This window comes from Bombus impatiens, unplaced genomic scaffold (assembly GCF_000188095.3).
Source record: "Bombus impatiens unplaced genomic scaffold, BIMP_2.2 scf_0442, whole genome shotgun sequence".
NCBI lineage: Eukaryota > Metazoa > Arthropoda > Insecta > Hymenoptera > Apidae > Bombus > Bombus impatiens.
This window is the reverse complement of record NT_176861.1, coordinates 1,776,477-1,776,886: the sequence shown is the minus strand read 5'-3', so window position 1 is coordinate 1,776,886 and position 410 is coordinate 1,776,477. Positions and strand designations below refer to the sequence as shown.

Below are 410 nucleotides of genomic sequence, written 5' to 3'. Positions count from 1 at the left end.
GCTTGTTTCCCACTCCCCTCGAACCCGTTCGAATTCGAATTTTTCCACGACGCGACATTCCACGAAATATCTCGATAAAGCGAAGCATCACATTTAAACTAGACATTTATTCAAAGAACATCACTGTGTGCATCGAACTATTTTCGACTATCTCGTAATCGATGCGTAGTAGAATCGCACAAATTTCCTCGCACTCACAAGGCAGCACGATTCCATGTAAATCGAATTTCACGAGTCTCGAGTACGGAATCACACTCGCGCGCACCAGACGATCTCGCGAGGCAATCGGAAACCGGCCGAGCAAGGGAGCCTGTTCCCCGACTACCGAGCAACGACTTACATCTCTCGTTTCACCTCGCGTTCTACCTCGGTCCGTTTTTCCTACTACACGCGAATAGATGGAAGCACGC

At 48.8% G+C, this 410-nt stretch overlaps 1 long non-coding RNA gene across 1 annotated transcript in view; it reads right to left on the bottom strand.

Annotated features, from left to right (window-relative positions):
- The window catches only part of LOC117151795, a 5,647-nt gene extending 5,237 nt beyond the window's left edge, over positions 1 to 410 (bottom strand). The window contains exon 1 of the long non-coding RNA XR_004461920.1: positions 341 to 410. This is a non-coding gene — a long non-coding RNA (uncharacterized LOC117151795). The remainder of the gene's footprint in view (positions 1 to 340) is intronic.